At 41.2% G+C, this 23370-nt stretch overlaps 2 pseudogenes; both read left to right on the forward strand.

Moving 5' to 3' along the window:
* LOC114685535 overlaps window positions 1-23370 on the forward strand; it is a 58179-nt pseudogene that overhangs the window by 29067 nt on the left and 5742 nt on the right.
* On the forward strand, window positions 15870-18788 carry LOC114685544 (annotated as a pseudogene).

Consider the following 23370-nt stretch of genomic DNA (forward strand, 5'->3'; position numbering starts at 1 on the left):
TGGACAAGAAAACTTACAAGGCTAATATCTCTGTCAAAGGCTCGACTCACAATAATAATCTAGTGTTGTGGAACTGGAAGTGAACACCAGCCTCACTTCCTAGGGATGTCCTGCTGACTAGCTTCTTCCTCCAATGCTCCACAGCAGGTAGCCAGATACAAATCCAGAAACTCTAGAAATCTCCATACCTGGATTCTGGGAATTCGTTCATACAGACTTCTGGGAAATGTAGTCTTTGGGACTGTGACATCACAGGAAGCCATCTAGGAAATCCCTGTCTGGCTTTTCGTCTACACACGTGAGTCTCCCTCAAAGTTTGGCAAAAGTCGTGTCCTAATGTGAATTCCAGTTGCGTCTCTGACATGGAGGTTGGTCCAGGGTGCAGCGCAGCGTGAGGCACTCTGCGGGGTGCGGGGGTCGGTCTTGGAGGGAGCGGAACTGGGTTGGGTGGGAGGGCGGAAGAAGCTGCCTTGGGGGTGCTGTGCTGAACTGGCTGGGTCACGTGAGGTTGCAGGTCAGGACTGGGGAGAAGGCCATAGGGACTTTGCACTGTGTGATGATTTGGGTGTTCCCCTTGGGCTTCCGGGACAGGAGAGCTGCCTGGCAGCGCGGAGTAGATGATAGTGCAAGTCCAGGATTGCAAACTAATGACGGTCAGCTGACTGCCTGCTCCTGAGGTGGAGCTGGGAGCTCACGGAGCAGCTTTGGTGGGGAAGCATGCTTCTCTAGCTGAGCCGTTCTCACGTGGACGCGTTCAGATTTCTCAGAATCTGTAGAGCAAATGCGATTTCGGGCCCTTCCTTAACTCTGTAGCCGGCTAATGTAACGGTCTTGAGGTCTTGATCGTGTTCATTTTGTCTGCCAGCTAAAGAATTAAGAGAGGAAAAACCTGAGGCCCAATGGTTCCCCTGTGGGAAATTCTGGAACACAGAAGACAGATTTGTCAGAATCGGCTGCTATAGAAAAGCTTTGACTAGGGGTGAGAGAACGCACATACAGCCCGTTCAGAGAGAGAGGCATCTTCTGCAGGAAGATAGGGAACTGTAGAAAGTGATGCCAAGCCTCACCTTGAGGGCTGGATTTTCTTAACCTTTGAAAGGTCTTCCCTTATGTAGGGTGGACCACAGTGGTTGTGTCAACATGTCTTTACCTGGCCTTGGGCTTGTTGATCTAGTCCTGAAGCAGGGTCTCTAGGAACAGATGAAAAACTCTCATGGCCTTGGGTTCCAGTGCCAGGCTTTTGTGTCAGGTCAGCAGGGTGAGGAAGAACTCACAGACCTGTGTGTATTCATGTGATTTAAAGTAAACAGACCTGTGATAGAAAAGAAACTTCAGTCTTCTCTATTGCACATCCCTGTCATCTCTGCATTTGTGAAGGGGAGACAGGACCCTCTGGTCCTCCCCTGCTTCACAGCAAATTCAAAGCCAGAGTCTGTGTCTGAAAACATTTAAACATACCTTCATGGTCATGAGAAATACTTTGTGTTCCAGTTTCATACAGTGTGCAGCTTTTCAAATCCATGCAAGCAGCATGTTACTGCCTTAAGAACTACTTGTGCTTAACTTCTCTGCATACATTCCAGGTGTAATTTAAACTTTTGTCATAACATGTTTTTGTTAAAGACACTTTATTTTGGAGATTACACAATTGTTTGCATTTGCTATGCGAGGAACAATTCTCAATTCTTAAATATTTCTATTTGCAGTGATTGTTCATTCTTTTTGGATAGTAATCTGTTCAATTCTTGTTCTTTTTAAATGGTGGCTGCCTCTTAAGCCACAGCTGTCTGAATCAGCAACTGCAACTCCACCACTACCAGCAGCGGTTAGGCCCCAGGGCCGTAGCCCGAGGGAAACCTGTTCCCTTGGACTCCAACTCTTGCAGAGCTACAAAGGGACCTTAACTAAACCTCTCTCCCTCTAAAGAACTCAAGACTCAAAGGTTAAGGTGGAATTCTGCTCTTCAGAGAGACTGAATAGCAGGTAGCCCACCTCCTCTCCTTGCTCACATCCTCCCCAAGCCCTCATGCTTCTCCTCACCCCTCCTTATAAACCCTTCTCCACCTGGCTCCTCCTACCACTTCCTGTCAGCTAATTGCTGCCTCAGCCTACTGAAAGCAGGCGAATTTTATTTAATCAAACATCTTTGCATCATTAAACAAATGTTCCAGAGCATCACCAAAAGTAACACACCTTGAAATAATATTCTACAACATTAGATTCTGTCATGACCTGATGCTGATTTCTTCTGGTTTCACTGATTTCTTCCAGTTTGCTCCTTTCATTCTAATCTGAGACTCCATTATTTCTTCATTTCCATTCTGCAGTTCTTGACTGATGTGGCTGCTGTGGTTACATTCCTGGGTCTTTTTCTGCAGCAGGGATGCCTTCCCCTGTCCTTACTCCAGAGGTTCCACTGTGTGCAGATGCTTCTTACAGTGAGCCAGAACAAAACCACTTCCTCCCTGTCCTTCACATGGGCACTGCCATGTCCAACCAGTAAAGCAAAGTGCTCATGTTGGTTCCTGCTCTTCACAGGTCCAGTCCAGGTCCCCTTGTTGAGCAGTCCTGTCTCTTTCCTCCCAGGCTTCTTTCATTGTATTCTAATGTCAGTGTGAGGGAGGGAGTTCCTTGTGTTTACAGCTCATGCATGAACCCTGCTGTGTTAGACATGTCATATCTGGAAAACTCAGGAAGGCATGTGTGCAGGTTGGTGACACCCAGTTCCTGCCGATTGATGTATAGGACTATGTCAGAGGCCATGGAGAGACATTGCAAAAGATTGAACAGGGGTCAAACACGAGCAAGGAATAAACCTGAGCAGCACAGATTTTCATTACATTATCATTTTTGGTTATATTGGTACATGTCATAGTGCCCCCCATTGTCATTATCACATGCAGTAACATATCAGTTACATATTTTGAGTTCAGAGGTCTGTCTGCCCTGCCTATTCTCTTCAAAACTGCATTCCATTGTTCTCTTCTCTGCAGGATCTAGTTTAACAGAAGTCAGTCAGACCTATGTCAGTGCGTGTCCCAACCCTTGACTGGAGACACTACACTTGCTGCTTCAAGAAACTCAGAAACAATGTACGGATTATTAAAATTCACAAGTACATCTAGACATTTAATGGACACAGCAAGTGATATTTACTTTGAAACTAAATTCTCAGTATATAATTCATGTTTCGCAAAGGGGACATTACATTTGGTCTCCCATGCTTTTTTCATGGTTCCAATTCCGTTCTCTGAGTCATAGTATTTCCAAGTATAGTAGTTTAAAGCAAAAAATAAAATAAAATAAAACAATGATTGTTGCATGCCACATTTGTTGGGTAAAGAGCTGGGACAGAGATCTAGGAGTTGCTACTTGATGATGTGTGTAGTGTGTATTTTAAGCATAGTTATGTAATCCGTAAATAGGCTATTTTGAATGGAGGGTCACTATAGTTAGGAACCTGATTGGGAATCCAGTTCTCTCTTTGCATCTGGCTTGAACTTCCCACCAATCTTCTGCTAGTCTTTAGTTTTGTCTGATTCTCTGAAAAGATATTTCTGAGGGACACTGTCAGGAGATGCAAGAGTTGTCACATCTACTCTGTCCATTCTGTTGACTCTAGGACCAGCCTCTGTTCAAGTAGAGTGCAGATTTCCACCTCCCAATTATAGTGAGAATGTGCAGTAATTTTTAGTGAATGACAGGTTGCCCACCTCACACCAGACATTATTTGCATTTCTTTTCCATAGAAAGTTAATTTTGCCTGTTTCAAATTACCCTGAAATATTTGCCATGAAAAGTATTGAGTAAAATCCCTCCTAAATACTCTCCTGTTTACAGGTGCACTCCTCCACCCACAGCATGTCACAGGAGGCTGGCCCTGGGACAGGAGACACTTCCCCAGGTAGAACAGTGTCCCCTTGAGCTGGGCTCTTTTAGAGAGTGATCATTGCAGTGTGTTCTCCCTTGGGGACCTGCTCTAGTTCTGTCAGAGAACAGGGTTTTCCATCTTCACTCTTCTGAACTCTTGCCAATCCCCATGGTGACTAATTTTCCCTGTTCTAGGCAATGTCATCCTTAAAAAAGAGGGGAACTTGTGTGTGTGTGTGTGTGTGTGTGTGTGTGTGTGTGTGTGTGTGTGTGTGTTTTGGTGTTTGTTTGTTTTTTTTTTTTTTTTTTGTAGATTTTGCAACATGCTGTATGAGCTATAAAGATGCTTTCAACACAGGTCAGTTGATTTTCCCTTGAGAAGTTAAAGAGTGTTCTGTTCACCAAATTTCTCCAGTCTGCTTTGATTTGCAGATGTATTGACCTCCTTGTTGCTGCTTCCCTTTGCCCTTTATTAAAGGACATTTTCTATTTAATCATTGTTACAGAGTAAACCTTTCTACTGCTCCAATAGTGTTGAGACCTTGCCCACCTCCTCTTAGCACTGAAAACACAATGCATTTCAGAAACAATTCTCTCAGTCTGACCTGAGAGCCTCTGACTCATGGATGAGTTTTCATAGTACTAGAAGATGCTTTGCAAGCTTCTAAGGGAGAGAAGTTATAACCCAACAATAGGACTACCTGAACAGCACCTGAACAATGACAACATCAATAAACATGGTACCCTGTAGATGGCAATCTGTGTGGTTCTACTCCTAAAGAAGTACATATAATGACCCAGCTGTGGTGGTGCATGCCTTTAGTCCCAGCATTCAGGTGGCAGAGGGAGGATTTCTGAGTTCAAGGACAACCTGGTCTACAGAGTGAGTTCCAGGACAGCCAGGGCTACACGGAGAAACCCTTTCTGGAAAACCAAAACAATAACAACAACAACAAAAACTATGTGTGTCTTGGGTTTCTCTTGCTGTGATGAAACATCATGACCTAAAAGCAAGTTGGGGAAAAGTTTATTTGGTTTATGCTGTGGATATCACTCTGTATAAATAAAATGCTGATTGGCCAGCAGCCAGGCAGAAAGTATAGGCAGGACAAACAGAGAAGAGAATTCTGGGAAGTGGAAGGCTGAGGCAGAGAGATGCTGCCATCCGCCATGATGAGAAGCAACAAGTTAAGATACCAGTAAGTCACGAGCCACGTGGCAACTTATAGACTAATAGACATGGGTTAATTTAAAATATAAGAACTAGATAACAAGAAGTCTGCTGTGGCCATACAGTTTGTAAGCAATATAGGTCTCTGTGTGTTTACTTGGTTGGGTCTGAGCGGCTGTGGGACTGGCGGGTGAGAGAGATTTGTCCTGACCGTGGGCCAGGCAGGAAAACTCTAGCTACAGGTTTACATTTCAACATTGATGTTCATCACTGAAGGAAGTCAGAATAGGAACTCAAACAGGGCAGGATTCCAGAGGCAGGAGCTGATGTAACAATCATGGAGGGAAGCTGCTTACTGGCTTGCTTCCCATTGCTTGTTCTGCCTGCTTTGTTATAGAACCCAGGACCACCAGCCTAGCAATAGTACCACTCACCATGAGCTGGGCCCTCCCCCATTGATCACCAATTGAGAAAATGCTTTACAGCTAGATCTCATGGAGGCATTTCCTCAATGGAGTCTCCTTCCTCTTTGATGACTCCAGCTTGTGACAAGTTGACACAAAACCAGTCAGTACAATATGTACATAAAGATTTTTGAGAACAGGAGAATTATTTTTCCCTAAGGATGAATCTACTCACTATCCATCCAGTTCCAAGAGGTCAGTCTTCACAACATACATACAGGCAACCCTTAGGAGAATCATATTTATACAGTTATATGTATGTATATATATTCTTTGTAACAATATTAATTAAAGAATATGTCAGACATTTGAGATGGAGTGTTGTGGGACAGGAGACAAGTTGGAATGAGGACTTTTTCAGAAAAAAAAAGTCTTTAGTTGTGATAATGTGGGTGAAACTGAAATTAGTTCAGGCAGAGAAACATAAGTTCAAATGATCTCTTTAGAATAATAAATATAAAGAATTGTAACTCACAGAAGTTTGAGATGGTATGGTTTTTTTCCATCAGCCAGAGACATCAGGAAGCCGAGTCTTGGGGACTTAAGGAAAATAGATGCCCTGAAACAGTATGATAAGAGGGTGATCAATGCTCACAGTATTGTCCCTGAATGCTGGATGTGTGTAAGCAATTTATGTATGGTATATTTCAGATGCCTGATTTATAGTGTTTTAGGAGGTGAGCATACCATAACTGAGAAGGATGATGGAAATTACTACAAAATACCCCATTAATACTTAAATTGCTGATAATTTCATTGTATTATTAAAAAGGAAGAATAATGTAGGACTGTTCTCATATGTCATTCTTGGGCTTTACTCAATAGGATGAAAACCATCTGTGTGGCGGAGGCACACACCTTTAATCCCAGCACTCAGGAGGCAGTGTCAGATAGATCTCTGTGAGTGTAGGCCAGCCTGGTCTTCAAACCAAGTTCCAGGACAGTCAAGGCTGTTACACGGAGAAACCCTGTCTTAACAAACAAACAAACAAAAAAACAAGATGAAAAAACAGAATCTCTGAAATTAGAAAATTTTGAAATAGGAAAATAGTGGCATCAGCTTCAGCACACTGATGCACAGGTGTCATATGTGGAAAGCATGTTTAGGAATATCACAAACACATCAGTAGATAGGGACCTGTCAGAGAAAAGGAGGTAGAAAGTAGAAAATGACTGAAGATCAGAGTTCTGTTTTAAGTTCTCAATGTTGATATCCTATACTGCTGATTTTTCATGTGTTCACAGTTTGTATTTTTCTGTGAGTTCTTGTTTTGTTGTTCTAATCTTTGTCTGCTCCATCTCATGTCTCTTGTCTCTGTCATTGGTGTCACTGCTGAACTCTGTACAAATTCAGAAACCCAGACTTCAGCCAGGGCTGCTGCTGCATCAGAGTCTGTATTTTCATTTCATTCCATATTTGTGATTGTGCATATTAAGTGTTGAGGTTTCCTTCTCTCTCATCATGACTTTCTTCTGTGTGACATGTTTTATATGGATGTGTACATATGTGTATAGTGTATAATACAAGCATATCACACTATTACACATTATTCTGCTTTCCTACACCATATACGATCACCTGGCCATGGTGGGCACCACCAGTAATGGGCTGTGCTGTTTTACATCAATCACTAATCAAGAAAATGCCATAGGCTTCCCTACAGGACAGTCTCATGTAGGTATCTTCTCAATTATGCTACTCTCTTCTCAAATGACCCTGGCTAGTGTCAGATTGACAGGAAAACTATCCAGCCCAATGCATCTTTGTCTTTATATTACTATTAGTGATTTTCATTAATTAAAAGTGGGATATCTTTGATTAATCTTTATTTCAGGAAATGCTGTCCTTCTGGGATGTGGCCATTGAGTTCTCTGCAGAAGAGAGGGAATGTCTGGAGCCTGCTCAGTGGAATTTGTACAGGGATGTGATGTTGGAGAATTACAGCAACCTTGATTTCCTGGGTGAGGATCTTATCTATAGTGAATTCTTATTTCACCATCAATATGTAGCTTCCTCATTTTGTATGGTATTTCATGGGAGCATTTCAACAGCCATTTTTTTTTTTTTTTTTTTTTTGGTTTTTCGAGACAGGGCATCTCACGCCCCATGAATTAGTCCTGTATTGTTTGCAGTACACAATAATCAAAGAACCTCAGGTGCGCCAGAGGCATCTTGTGATCAAAGTCATGGGAAGACTGCAACACCCTTCAGAAAAACAATTCTACAAATCTCAGAAAACAATCACTGTTTTCCACAAAGATTCATTACTGTTTTCCACAGTGATTCTTCAAGTTCAAAGTACTTCTGGAAAACAAACATTCACTCTAAAGTTTATGCTTGATACAGTGGAGAGTATTCATTGTAATATTTACCCTAGATACAGTGAAAACTATTCATCCTAATGTCTCTTCAAATACAGCGACTTTGCTTAATTCCTACAGATTTTAATGTTTTTCCCTTTAATGTTTAAATGAAACTTAGAATCTGGACATTGTAAATTCCTTTATGTATTGTAATGGTCCCGTGAGAAAACATTTAAGGAACTGATTGTCTGCAGTCAATTATTCCATCATCTTTCCTTATAAACAGTGTACTGGGAGGGACATGTCAATTCCCAGCAGAAGAACACTTCAACAGTTTTGTTCCCTTTTTCTTCAAACAGGTCTTGCTGTCTCTAAGCCACACCTGGTGACATTTCTGGAGCAAACACAAGGGCCTGGGGATGTGAAGAGAAAAGCAACAGACAGTGTGCACCCAGGTGGGTAGGAATGAGGGGTTCAGGGGCAGAAAGGCAGGCTTTTCCATGTGCATTGAAAGAAGATGTTGTTATGGAGATAAGTCTCTCCTTCATGTCTTTGTTATCAAAGAAAGACATCTCAGACATTCATGATGGTTTAAGTCTCCCAAGCTTTCTAAATACCCGATGGTGATCTGTGCATGTATTTGCAGAGATCTCCAAGGTTCTTCATTTTTTAAATCTACATTGTAATGTTAGACTCAGGGGAATGCTACTCTTTGCAGATGAATCCACTATTTGGTAGGCTTCAGAGCAGACTCATGCCAGAAAGATCTCTACACCAAAGTGAGCACCATTGGGTTTCTAAAGCCAAACCCACAATTCCATCACAGAGAGGCAGGCAGAGACAGAAGGCTCAGCAGTTTCAGTTTTGTTGATTAGAACAATTTGGGGGAAGGGAACGGTTGGATAAAACTCGGGCAAATTGTAGTCAATTTGGACAGTTCATTCCCCACTGATCTTAGGGAAGAGTCAAGACATTAGCACATTGTATAAAGTGGTTGTGTTGGTCCGTTAGGTACACTGATTTAACAGAGGCTGTTTGGTTTTTTTCAACACTTTTACCCCCGGTTGGTTCAGCATGGCCCGGCCATTAGACAGGACGAGGAGGAGAGGATGAGCTACAGAGACATACACTGTTAATTCAGGGATGCCCATCCAACCAGTTATGGGTCCAGTGATTGTGGCTCTCTTTCATGACAGTAGATGTAGGCCTTTAGGTGAGTTGTAAGGCTCATGCATTTTGGGGTTTTGTTTTGTTTTGTTTTATTTGAAGTTAATGTATTTATCATGTACAAGGACTGTTATTTGGATATATACCCAACCACAAAGAAATAATAAAATTTTACATATAAACCAGATGTTTCCAGATACCTTAGAGCTAGTAAAATGATTTGTTTCAGATCTAGTCAGGGTAACCACTGTGGCTAGCGCTATAGGAAGCATTGTGGCTAATATTCCCATGAGTCCAATGGGAAGAAGAGATCTTGTGGTCTTTTCTCAAGGTCTGTTGATTCTTCAAACTTCCTCCGAGTGTGCATCTGTCCACTGGCTTCCAGGTTGATAATGGGAGCGGGGCTGAGGAGCTGGTCCCAGATGTTTCTGGAAGGTAATTCATAGTGACTACTCTGGGTGAACTTTCACATCAGCCTCACCTCCTCCTCAGGCTATATTGCTTTCTTTACCTGATGTGGTGGGTCCACACATCGCACATGCAACTTAGTTTAAATGAGTGCCATAGTTCATCCTGCTGTCCTGACTGGACCCGTGGCAGAGCCGCTGTCATATATTATCTACCACTTTGCTGAGGACTCCTTACGCAATCAGGCATTGACATCTCAGCTCCGGGATTAGCTTTGTTAGGAAGAGGAATGAAAGCCAGGGGACAGGGCATGGCCATTTGAACTAGCATGTAGTTCCCATACCAGTTGGATAGAATTCATAGGTACAATGTTCCCCTCTACATAAGATCTTCAACTATCAGTTCAGGAGACATTGTGTCCAGAGTGATTGCAATAGTGACTCCATAACTTGAGATGTTTAAGATGTGGTGCAAAGTCTAAGATCCTCCTTAGCATGAGAGAATCCACCCCCTGTCTTGTGGGACATGAGGAGTGATTCCTCTTCCCTACAGATAATGGGTAAGATTTCCTGGCCTGGCTTATAGGCCACAGGGAGACAGGGGCAACAGATTCTGGTAAGTCCTATTCCCCATGCATCCTTATCCTTTGATGAGGCTAGTGTGACATTTACTTTCACAGTTCTGTGTCCCATCTGATGGTGAATGTGCTGTTTGAACATGGGTGTGTCCTGCTATGCAAGTGTAGTGTAGTTTTAACCCTTTTTATTCAAGCATGTAATTTCAATAACCAATTGTTTTAAGTACATATGCTTTTGATTATTATTCCATATTAAGGAAACTTTAAGTTGACCTTGAATTTGTTTGAGTTATCTGCTTTTTGCTTAATTTTGATAACATGTACAGAGGACTGTATAATGGAAAGTATAAATTAGTCTCTCCCTCCAATATTGTCACTGTAAATGAATTACATTTGTACTTATCATGACTAAAAACTCATTTTGGGACACAGTAAGGATATTTAAACATTAATAATGTGACTCATCATTAACTATTATGTCTTTGTAAAAAAATATTTATTTTATGGACATGAGTGACCTGTCTTCATGCACACCAGAGGAGTGAATCAGATCCTATTAAAAATGGTTCTGAGCCACCATGTGGTTGCTGGGAATTGAACTCAGGACCTCAGGAAGAGCAGCTTCTTAACCACTTAGCCATTTCTCTAGCCCCACTTTTATGTCTTAATTACCTTTGCTGTAACAGGTTACAATGAGATTAGGATTCAATAAATGAAAATGCTTTAACCCTCTTAATTTTTGAACTGAAGCTCTTTCATACCAAAATAAACTTTAAACATAAATACAGGCTATGGATGTACTGGGAATTTCACTGTCCTCATCTCTTTATAATATATGTTTACTACATCTAAATCAGTCCTACTGACCTACATTAAGTCACTTATTTCATCAGAAATAATACAATCAGAGGAGAGAATAGTAAGGCTGACTTAAAAAAAATATTCATTTTTATTTGCATTGGTTGTTTGCCTGCATGTATATCTGTGTGAGGGTGTCATATTTTGGAGTTATGCATAGTTGTTAGCTGTCCTTTCAGTGCTGAAAATTGAACCTGGCTCCTCTGAAAGAACAGTCAGTGCTCTTAACCACTGAGCCATTTCTCCAGTGTCAAGGCTGACCTTTTTAAGAGATACAAAATGGCTAAAGTTTAACAAAGTAAGCAAAGACATAAGTGCCTAGATAGATATCTTTATGTAAGTTTTTGTTAACATGAATAGACCTTCATAACTGTAGGAACTTTAACAACTTTTGATCATTAAGTATATTATGTTTTGTTCCGGGTCGCCCTATCTGGACACCTCTTTGGGGAGGGGGTGAGAATGTGCAGCATCAATGACACAGACACCAGGAGTCAGGTGAGAAGCAAGCAGCAGACTCATTTATTGAGGATATGGAGTGAACCTATATACCACCTCCCGATTTCCCATTGGCAGCCGGAGACTCTCTTAGCTCTGTTGTCTCTTTCTCATTGGCCCCCAGCATTCTGATGGCCATGTGTCATCAATTACCAGGAGCAGTGGCAGACTCCTCGTTGGGTCAACAGGAAGTAGCTAGCACACATGCCTATGCACATTATCTGGAACAGGGCAGCTGTGGTTTTATCAAGCTAGCTGGCTGTGCTCCTCCCATATGCATGGTGATATATTGTGTACCCTAATAAAGCCTGCCTGAGGATCAGAGGATAGAGCCAGCCACTTGATTAGACATAGAGGCCAGGGAGTGGTGGCACACATCTTTAATCTTTAGAGATCCTCCTGGATCTCTGTGAGTTCAAGGCCACCCTGGACTACATGAGATTGACTCAGTCAGTCTAAGAGAGAAAACAGAGCCAGGCAGTGGTGGCACACACCTTTAATCCCAGTACTAGGACGTCGCATGCCTTTAATCCAAGCACTAGGAAAGTTGAGACAGGAAATAATATGGATGGGCACAGAAAGGTATATAAGGAGACAGGAACTAAAGTCTTTCAGCTAGGAAAGTTTTTTCAGTCTGAGAAGTTTTAGAAGTAAGAGGTGACTTGTTCCTTTGTCTCTCTGATCTTTCAGCATTTACCCCAATTTCTGGCTCCAGGCTTTTTTTTTTTTTAATTAAAGATCATTTACAATTTGTGTTACATATATATCCACCTTTTTATTCATTTTTTTTTTTGTCAGCTCAGTGAAAACCGAGGTTCTATGTCTTGACCTTGTCCCCACCTCAGACAACATCCAGCATAATGGACTGTGCCTGTCTAAGTTGGTCTGCCATACAGATCCTTACCTGTCTTTGACCACCAGCCCTCGAAGGATTGCTACCCTAGGAGGCATGCCAGGGTAGAGGGAGCAGTAGTCATGTAGTATTTCCCTAAACCAAGCCTATATAACCTCATGGTGAGGCCCACACTCAGGAGACTCTAGAGCCATGCGCACCTGGAGGGTGGTCTTGTTGATGTACTCTTGTCATGACACATGCTGTAATAGACACTTGATTATTAACAGGAAGCCAAACAGTCACAGAGAATGTTTTGGAACCAGGTGACTGGTGCTTAGTTGGGGACTTCCATGGTTAACTAGGCCATGGCCATATGCCCACATAGTGTCTCTGGACAGGGAGTGGTAGTCAGGAGCTGTTCCTGGGTTCTACCTCCTGGGGGTGTCAGCCCTTATGTGGAGGCACTGGGAAACCCAAAACTGAAAGATGTACCTGGAAAAACAGACAAACAAGGAAAGGGAAAGGGAGAGGAGGTCCCAGCGCTCATCTCTGAAGGGACCAAAAACACAAAACACCGAGGGGCCAACTCACCTACCAATCACTGAGCAGGGGGTGCCGAATTATGCCGTGGAAGAAAGGGGACATCCAGAGGAACAGTGACACCCACACGGACACCAGCCCCTCATTGGGAGCCATATGTTACAGGTTGCTCTGTCTGGACACCCTTGGGGGAGGGGGTGAGTAGGCATGGTGTCAATGACATAGACACCAGGAGCCAGGTGAGAAGCAAGTAATGGACTTGTTTATTGTAGATATGGACCAGACCTATATACCCGCTCCCAATTTCATATTGGCAGCTGGAGACTCTCTTAGCTGTGTTGTCTCTTTCTCATTGACCCCCTAGCATCCTGATAGTTATGTGTCACCAATCACCAGGTACAGGGTCAAACTTCAAGTTGCATCAGCAGGAAGTAGCTCGCAGGCATTCCTATGTGCACTACCTGGAACAGGGCAGCTGCAGTTTTATCAGGCTACCAGGATACACTCCTCTTATAATCTTTAAAGGCCTGTATAATATAGTCAGATCTCCCATCACTTGGCTTCAAGGTTTTAAGGTTTTGCCCCATCTTATTTATTTATCTATTTTAAATAACTTAATCCTTTTATTAGAGAAATATCCTCTACTATATATCTTTTGCATCTTTTTTTTATTTTTATTTTATTTTTTTATCTTTTGCATCTTTTAAAAATGGTTTCATTGATACATACAGGGAAAACTTAGATTCAGCAAGAGGGTTGGCGATGTCAAAAGCCTAGGATGAGAGAACAACTTTTATAAACAAGAGCAGGATATAGTGTAGAGTTCAGTCTGAACTTGACTGAAGAATCAATTGAGACATCTCATTTCCTTTGGACCAGGCATGAGAACCTTTACAGTTATCTCCCTTCATTAAGTAATTTCAAATGAGACATGATAACAGTAAGAAGTAAATTTACCATTTGTTGTAAGAAAATTTCCTAAAGGGGCGAGGTTTTAGATAACATCTACTTTTATGGGGTCTGTACCCACCACACACAACACACTCTGTAGACCAGGCTGGCCTTGAACTAAGAGAGCAACCTGACTCTGCCTCCTAAAGGGGTAAAAGATGGTTCAGTGGTTAAGAGAATTGGATTTTCTTCCTAAGGAGCCAGATCCAATTCCAGAACCCACATGGTTGTGTAACATATAATTGTAATTCTAGTTCCAGCAGATCTGACATCCTCACACATACCTACATACAGGCAAGGCAACACATCACTATATACAACAGTTTTCTCATAATGCAGAGGTGGACTTCCCTACCCAGTATTAGTTTTTCTGGCCTGTATACCCTAGAGTTTTCAGAAGATCTCAAAATTTCATGTAATTAAAGCTTCGACAGGCAGTGGTGGTGCACACCTTTAATCCCAACACTTGGGAGGCAGAGCCAGGTGGATCTCTGTGATTTCGAGGCCAGCCTGGTCTACAGAGTGAGTTCCAGGAAAGGCGCCAAGCTACACAGGGAAACCCTGTCTCGAAAAAACAAAAACAAAAAAAAAAAAGCTTCATTCCATGCAACTATCTGGGCTGAATGACTGGATACTCAGGTGAGGCTTCAAGGACTTTGCCTATATCTTCCTTTTTAAAGGAGTATCAACATTTTACAAGCCCAGCTCTGATTATTTTTAGTAAAGACAGCTAGAGATATCAAGATGGTAGGTGTTCAGCTAAGAAGATAATTGTGCAACATTAATTTAATAAAAGAAGGTTGAATCCAAATGACACAGTGAGGATACGGCTGTGGATATCACTCTATATAAATAAAACACTGATGGCCAATGACCAGGCAGGAAGTATAGGTGGGACAAAGAGGAGAATTGGAGAAACAGGAAGAAGTGGGGAGAGACATTGCAGCCACTGCCAGGACAAGCAGCATGTAAAGACGCCGGTAAGCCACCAGCCACGTGGCAAGGTATAGATTTATAAAAATGTGTTAATTTAAGATATAAAAACAGTTAGCAAAAAGCCTGCCACGGCCATACAGTTTATAAGTAATATAAGTGTCTGAGTGATTATTTTATACTTGGATTGTGGGACTGTGGGGCTTGGGGAACCTGGAGAGAAGCCTCCAGCAACAAATGGCGCCAACGGCTCACGTTTCACTTAAACCTGAGAATATTTAATAACCAATTCTAAAAGAGCAAAACAGGTTCCTGCTTCTTGTCTCATACCGGTAGCTAGACGCCGCAAAACACACTGATGGCCAATGACCAGGCAGGAAGTATAGTGGACAAAGAGAGAGGAGAATTGGAGAAACAGGAAGAAGGAGGGAGAGATATTGCAGCCACCGCCAGGACAAGCAGCATGTAAAGACACCGGTAAGCCACCAGCCACGTGGCAAGGTATAGAATTATAAAAATGGGTTAATTTAAGATATAAAAACAGTTAGCAAAAAGCCTGCCACGGCCATACAGTTTATAAGTAATATAAGTGTCTAAGTGGTTATTTTATACTTGGATTGTGGGACTGTGGGGCTTGATGGAATCTGGAGAGAAGCTCTCCAGCAACAGGATTCTGTGATGAATTAATATTACTCATGTACATACTGTTAAACCATTGTGCTTTGAATGTTTCAAGGTCAACCTTATAGAAAACGTAAGACAGTTATTACATGAGTCCTAATGGGACTTTTAATAAAAAGCTGGAGCCAGATATTGGGGTAAATGCTTGAAGATCAGAGGAAACAAAGGAACAAGCTACTAGAGAAACTTCTCATGACTATCTAATCCTCCAGCTGAAATGGAGGCGAGATCCTGTCTCCATGAATCCTCAGACTGAATGCTTCTGAGTCCTCAGACAAAAGGGCTTTGAAGTCCTGTCTACTCCTGTCTTGTATTCCTTTCTCTGCCCAACCATATCACAACCTGTTTCAACCTCCCTAGTGCTGGGATTAAAGGCATGTGACTCCTAAATACTGGGATTAAAGGTGTGTGCCACCACCACTTGGCTCTGTTTCTCCTTTAACCTGGATTAATGTCATGTTGTCCAACATGGCTTTGAACTCACAGCAATCCAGATGGATCTCTGCCTCCTGAGTGCTAGGATTAAAGGTGTGTGCCACCAAGGCCTGGCCTCTGTGTTTAATCTAGTGGCTGGCTCTGTCCTCCGATCTTCAGGCAAATTTTATTTGTTAGAGTACAAACAAAATATCACCCACAGGATTTATCTGTATAGTTCTGACTGTCCTTAAACTTGCTCTGTAGACCAAGCTGGCCTCAAACTAACAGAGATCCAACTGCTTCTGCCTCCCAAGTGCTGGGATTAAAGGTGTGTGCCTCCATTACAGAACAGTATTGAGAGATTTTAGACAGTGTCCCTTTTATCCATTACATGGATCAGCATCCCATTGATTGTTTTTATTCTACACATCTTTCTTCCATGAGGTAATTAATAGTAGCCTCATTGGAAACAGTTCTATTCTCAAATGCAAGGTGTCTTTTCTGTAGCTGTCCTGATGTTCTTCTGCCTGTCACAGAGTCAGACAGCTAGCCTGACCCAGGACAGAGTATTGGAAGAAACTTTGAGACAAATTGGCTTCAATTTGAAGTGGGTGGGGCAAATCCTATCTCCAGATCCAGGTTTTCATTGAGCTAAAACAGCATATGACTACTTTTAAAAACTATTATCTACCTCTAAAAGGCATTTGTTTCTCAATAAGACTGAACCCAGTCATTTGCATATCAATAATTCACTTGTGTGTCTACATATGGTGGCAAACAACCTTAAAAGTTTAATATATATTTTCCTTCTCATAAAGATATCAATGTTTAGGATGATATAACAATTCTATGAGATTGAGACATATTGACTTCATTGTGTGTCATGCTTCTAAATTGTAAATACCTAAGTACCTGTTACACAGAGACAATTAAACAAAAACTATAAAACCTAGACATCAAAGGAACTGAGAATGTGTTGGTGGAGCATAAGCAAAGATCAACCACAGGCTTAGTCTGAATGGGTCCCCAAATCATAAAGAATATCCTGTTTCGAGTTGGGTTCACTCTCCGTTCACCTGCAGCCGCGTCTCCTCAAGGCTCTCCTGGCCTGACTGAGCCATGTCGATCTCAGAGAGCAACCCGGCAGCCCCGCCTCCATGCGACTGGCGCCCCGCCCGGAGGGAACCAGGTGACGGTGGTGCTGGGCGTGCAGTGGGGCAACGAGGGCAAAGGGAAGGTGGTGGATCTGCTGGCGCAGGATGCCGACATCGTGTGCTGCTGCCAGGGAGGAAATAATGCTGGCCACACGGTTGTTGAAGATTCTGTGGAATATGACTTTCATCTTTTACCTAGTGGAATAATTAACCCAAATGTTACTGCCTTCATCGGAAATGGAGTGGTAATTCATCTTCCTGGGTTGTTTGAAGAAGCGGAGAAAAATGTTCAAAAGGGAAAAGGTCTAGATGGCTGGGAAAAAGGCTTATCATATCAGACAGAGCTCATATTGTATTTGATTTCAAGCAGCTGATGGTATCCAGGAACAGCAGAGACAAGAACAAGCAGGAAAAAATTTGGGTACCACAAAAAAGGGCATCGGCCCAGTGTATTCCTCCAAAGCTGCACGGAGTGGACTTCGGATGTGCGATCTTGTCTCTGACTTTGATGGCTCCTCTGAGAGGTTCAAAGTTCTAGCTAACCAGTACAAATCTATATACCCTACTTTAGAACTAGACATTGAAGGTGAATTACAGAAACTTAAGGGTTATATGGAAAGGATTAAACCTATGGTGAGAGATGGAGTTTATTTCCTATATGAGGCCCTCCATGGACCACCCAAGAAAATCTTGGTAGAAGGTGCAAACACAGCATTGTTAGATATTGATTTTGGAACTTACCCTTTTGTGACCTCTTCAAACTGCACTGTTGGAGGTGTTTCTACAGGTTTGAGTATGCCCCCTCAAAATGTTGGAGAAGTATATGGAGTTGTAAAAGCTTACACCACTAGAGTTGGTATTGGTGCCTTCCCCACAGAGCAAGACAATGAAATTGGAGAATTATTACAAACAAGAGGTAGAGAATTTAGAGTAACTACTGGGAGGAAAAGAAGATGCGGCTGGTTGGACATTGTGTTACTCAAATATGCTCATATGATCAATGGATTTACTGCGTTGGCCCTTACCAAGTTGGACATTTTGGATATGTTTACAGAAATCAAAGTTGGCGTTGCTTTCAAATTAGATGGGGAAATCATACCTCATTTCCCAGCAAACCAAGAAGTCTTAAATAAAGTGGAAGTTCAGTATAAGTCTTTCCCGGGATGAAACACAGACATATCTAATGCAAGGACATTTAAGGAGCTACCTGTCAATGCCCAAAATTATGTTCGGTTTATTGAAGATGAACTTCAAATACCAGTTAAGTGGATTGGTGTAGGTAAATCCAGAGAGTCCATGATTCAGCTCTTCTGAAGACTGCCGGCAGTGCACAAGACACTCCTTGAGAGGGAGGGGAGATACTTGGACATTTCTCTATGCTCTGCAAATTCGAGAATACAGACATTGCAATGTGTTTCCAGCTGGCATTGGATTGCAGTCTCTGACGGATAGCTGTCATGGATAGACTGGCACCCTCCCATCCAGCTTCCCAGCTGGCATGGCTGCCGCATCTGTTCGTCCTGCTGCTCCTGGTGCCACACAGTTCTTTTCGTGTTTAGTAATTGTATAACCCTGTTGTTTGAAATCTAAAACTTCCAGTGTAGTTCTTCTTCATTATTGTCATCGTGGTTGAGTTTTATCCTGACTAGATGGTGAGAACAATTAATACAGTTTTGCACAAATATTTTTACATTCTGATCATTCAATTCTGTCATTGTAATTTTTGCTGTTAGAAAAAAAATGAAAAGAAGGTTCTGTCAACTTTTGTAATGCTCTGAATTCTGTTTAAATTGTGAACTGCTTATTTTCTGCTGAGGCCATTGCAAAACTGAGCTTTGGTTGGGAGGGGTAGTGTGTTCATGGGACCTTTAATTTGTGTAGAATACAGAACTTAGTTCTCTCTACAATTATTTAATACAATGAACATTAATTCAGCATTCAAAAAGAAGAGATGTTTCCCTACAATAACAATTTTAATGTTAAAAAATAATTATTAAAAAATCTGTGGTATTTGGTGAATACTTTTGTTTGTTTTCAGATATGAGCTCAAATGTATCTCTTTCCTTTTTTATTTTTTAAGTATACTGTTATTTCTAAGAACAGTGGGTGGCTGTCAACATTGTGCCTGCCAGTATATCTACAAAATGACCCATAAGTACCCACATGAACCCCAGTTGTCACCCATAATTTTGATCATGCCTTCATCTCTCCTTTCTTGAAAAAACAAAGAGGTTTTATTTGACAGCTAGGCTTTACATTGTGCTGTAGATTATCCTTCCAAGAACTATTAAATGTTTAAATTAGGTATCACTTGAAATTATTTTATTATAACCATCAATAGCTGATTTAAAAGAACCAAATATTTCCAGTAAAAAAAAAAAAAAAAAAAAAAAAAGAACATCCTGTCTCAGAAGCAGCAGACTCAGAGTCTCCACTCAGCCACACAAGCAGTGTAGGTAACTAATGGAAAAACTGACTGCAATTCCTTGGCCACTTTGAGATGGATTCCTAGATCCACAGGCTGGCTAGGCATTTGGATGACGTCTTAGTTAGGATTTCTGTTGCTGTGAAGAGACATCATGACCACTGCAACTCTTATAAAGGAAAAATGTTTAATTGGAGTGGTTTATATTTTCAGAGGCTTGGTCCGTTGTCATCATGGTAGTACATGGTGGCAAGCAGGCAGACATGTTTTTCAAGCACGAGCTGAGAGTTCTACATCTTCTACAGGTAACAGGAAGTGGTCTGTCTCTCTAGGCAAGGCTTGAGTATATATGAGACCTCAAAGCACACCTCCACAATGACACAATTCCACCAATAAGACGACACCTTCTCCAACAAGCCCACACCTCCTCCAACAAGCCCACACCTCCTCCAACAACCCACACCTCCTCCAACAAACCCACACCTCCTAATAGTATCACTCCCTCTGGGGCCCAATTTCTTTCAAACCACCACAATGCCTCAGGGCCTCCCCACTTACCACACTATAACCCCTGGTTCTGTGACTCCAATAGCCAGCTTGTGTTCTGTAGCACAGGTGGCCAGACCTCTTTGGGGACCTTGTTGTCTATGTATGGGTTGGTGAGATGATGTGGCCCCATTACCACTGGTCTTAGGAGTCCCTTGGGGGACTTTTGCTGGGAATAGAGTATGTTTGGGTCTTAGACAAGACCATAAGGGGTAGCTCAGTGCCTCATATGAGTGAGGTGAAGAAAAGACAGGGAATTTTCCAGACTCACTAATACAACTTCAGATTAGAAGTTTTTAAGGATTACTTTGGTTAATATCCCCCCACTTAGGAGACCCAAGGAAGGAGTCCCTGTCAGGATTGTTCCACTTACCAGAATCTGGACCAGAGAAAACTACCTCCACACAACTCTTCAGAGCACCAGAAGAACTAGGTTGGTGTTGGTGTCCTGAAATACAGTGATCATTTCTGGACTCACTGGCCCTGGTTTGATTGAGTTTGTAAAGCCAAACCTATAATTACCTCATACCAGAGGCTGTCCAGGGGCCTGAAATTTCAAAACTGTCAGTTCCATTGATTCAGATAATTTATGTTGTAAAACAGGAGATCTCCCAAAGCTGCAGGTGAGGCTGCATGACAGTGTTTTGTAGTTGGAAGTTTTCCTGCATTATGCCTGGTCCTCAGTCAGGACATATCTCTCTCACCCATTGGTCTGGTAGCCACTCTGACCCAAGTAAACACACAGAGGCTTATATTATTTACAAATGATATGGTCCAATGAGTCAGGCTTCTCACTAACTAGTTCTTACGTCTTAAATTAACCCATTTCTATAAATATATACTTTGCCACATGGCTCATGGGTTACTGGTACTTTACTTCTTGCTTCTCCTGGCAGCAGCTGACAGTGTCTCCTCTGCTCCATCTTTCTCCTTCTTCTCTTTCTAGTTGGAATGTCCCACCTAACCTTATTCTGCCTCATCATTGGCCAAACAGCTTTATTTATCAACCAATCAGAGCAACACATTCACAGCATAAAGAACAATAACACCCATCGTTTTGCCTCTTCTTTCTATTCAAAAGGAAGTTTTTAACTTCAACATAGTGAAATTACATATAACAAAACAGTTATCAAACAAGAATTATAGCTATAATATCTGATCTATTTGTATTTGGCAAAATTAAAGAAAATATCCTATGTATCCCATGTTTGCGAGCCAAGGTTTCATATCTACCTTATTTCTTATCATAACCAAGGAAAACCATAATTATAACTATCTAGTCTTCAACTACATCAAATAACTCAGAAGGATATAATGTTATTTAAGTAAACAGGAAATGCATTGTAAGCAACTTACAAAAATCTAGAATGACAGAGACAGCTGGCTACATGAACAGTTATCCAAAGTTCCTCTGTAACATTTAGCCCATAAGCCTAGTCTCTCTGTCGTTTTTTTGCTCTGTGTTCTATAGAATGTCTCACAGTTTCATCTGCAAAGCAGGATCCTGAAGGACCATCTTGCTTTGTGAAGTTCCATGGTCACCTTTCTGTGGGTTCTGCATGTCCAGTCAATACAACATTTAGTCAAGCAGTTCAGGCAGGAACAGTTTCTTGCCCAAATAGCTATTTTTGCCAAGAAGAAGATAAATTCCATATGGAGTGTCTTCAACACCCATCTTTCTCTTTGAAATGAATTGCTGCTTTGCCATGTCCTGTCTAACCATATTCTACCTCACCATTAGCCAAGCAGCTTTATTTATCAACCAATCAGAACAATACACATTCGCAGCATACAGAACAAAATCACCAATCAGTATTTTCTTAGGAGGATTGTTTAGCTGGGGGAACAGTTGAATAAAATTCAGGCAAAAATGGAGTCACTTTGGGCAGTTCAGTAACAGACTTTGCACTGTTTCTAGTTCTCAAAAAATCGCACACTTTTCTAAAGACCAAGTTATGGAAACAATGTAAGATACCAACTTTTATCATATCCCTTATACTCATGTTAATGAAAGTCATCTCATTAGAGTTCTTTGTGAATGATGAAGATATTTTCTAAAGTTTTTTTTCCTAACACACATTCAGTAATAAGGATTTAAAATACATGCCCTTTGGGTATATATATTTGAAGATTTAAACTGTTCACCGTTAGGAAAATGTGTTTAATATCTTAATAAGCTTTCAGAATTTTGTAGATTCAAGACTTTTTTCTTTTAATTTGCAATGTGGTATTGTTATGTGGAAGTATGTATAAACTATAATCATTTGTTGTACTATGTATTTTGGTGGGTGGATAAAGCACATTGATAAAATGCATAAGGACAGTATAAGATAACAATATCCATGAGCTGGGCTGGAGAGATGGCTCAGAGATTAAGAGTACTCTCTGTTCTTCCAGGGGTCCTGAGTTTAATTCCCAGCAACCACATGGTGGCTCACAACCATCTATAATGAGATTTGTTGCCCTCTTCTGGCATGTAGGCATACATGCCAGAACACTGTATAGAAAGTAAATAAAGAAATCTATGAGCTATACTTCTGTAATTTTTACTTTGTGTACAAACAGGGTTCTCCAATTGTCATGCCTTATTCATTGTCTCTCTCCACTCTGTGCTCAGTAGTTGTTTAATCTTGTAAATGAATACATCTTAAAAATATGTCATTTTTAGCCTGGTGTGGTGGCTCACTCCATTAATCCCAGCATTGGGGAGGCAGAGACAGGCAGATCTCAGAGTCAAGTCCTATTGGTCAGGACAACAAGGACTACACAGAGAAATTCTGTCTTAATAAACAAACAAAAGAAATGGGCAATTTTGTCATTTATTCATTGACAAATATGTGGCCTCAAAAAGTTTCTGTTATTTACAGGTGACTTGAAGTTTTTTTTTTTTTTTTTGTTGTTGTTGTTTGTTTTTAAATCATGACTTGATATTCAGGTATATAATTTCATGTCATCTGTTGTGGAATAATCTTTTTGTATGTATGCTATGAGAATGTGTTACTTGGATTGGTTTACTAAAAAGCTGAATGGTCATTAGCTAGGTAAGATTTGCGGGGCAGATAGGATGCTGGAACAAGGTAAGAGGTGCTAGGATGCAGAGCAGGTAGCATGGACATTACAAAGTAAAGGTGACCAAGCCATGTAAAAGGTGTAGATGAAAAGAAATGGGTTAATTTAACTTATAAGAGCTAGTTAGAAACAAGCCTAAACTATTGACAAATTTTCATAATTAATAATGAGTCTCTGTGTCATGATTTGGGAGCTGGCTGGTGGGACAGAGAAAGTTTCTCTTCAGTCATCCAAATAAAAAAATAAAATACTGTCCTGAATTTTTGAGCTATATTATTTAATCTTGTTCTGGACCATCTGCTTTTTGTGCAGCATATCTTTTGTAGCTTACAAAATAAAACTCTATGTGTAGGATAAAACATTTATATTTTGATGATGACTCAAAAATCACACAAAAACAATTAACTTTCTCTTTTAATGCTTGGCTGCATATATAATTATAATAATGGATGTTTGGTCATATAACATCTCTTGTTTGTTTTTATTTTTCAAGATAGGGTTT

The sequence above is a fragment of the Peromyscus leucopus genome, chromosome 11 (genome assembly GCF_004664715.2).
Source record: "Peromyscus leucopus breed LL Stock chromosome 11, UCI_PerLeu_2.1, whole genome shotgun sequence".
Lineage (NCBI taxonomy): Eukaryota > Metazoa > Chordata > Mammalia > Rodentia > Cricetidae > Peromyscus > Peromyscus leucopus.